A 204-nucleotide genomic window follows, 5' to 3' on the forward strand; every position below is an offset into this window, starting at 1 on the left:
ACCTGTCTTCCAAATTTCTTAACACAGACGAGCATTTCTAGTACTTATTTTTTTTGTTTTCCATCAATTCCTGGAGACTTGATTTTCTCCAATTCATTCCATATTGCTTGGCTTCTTCATACAATACATCAGTTCTAGATCAAATGGTACCTCTTGAAATGACTGAACATCAACTATCAACTGATTCTTTTTTTTTTTTTTTTT

This window comes from Chrysochloris asiatica, unplaced genomic scaffold (assembly GCF_000296735.1).
Source record: "Chrysochloris asiatica unplaced genomic scaffold, ChrAsi1.0 scaffold00069, whole genome shotgun sequence".
In the NCBI taxonomy this organism is placed as follows: Eukaryota; Metazoa; Chordata; class Mammalia; order Afrosoricida; family Chrysochloridae; genus Chrysochloris; species Chrysochloris asiatica.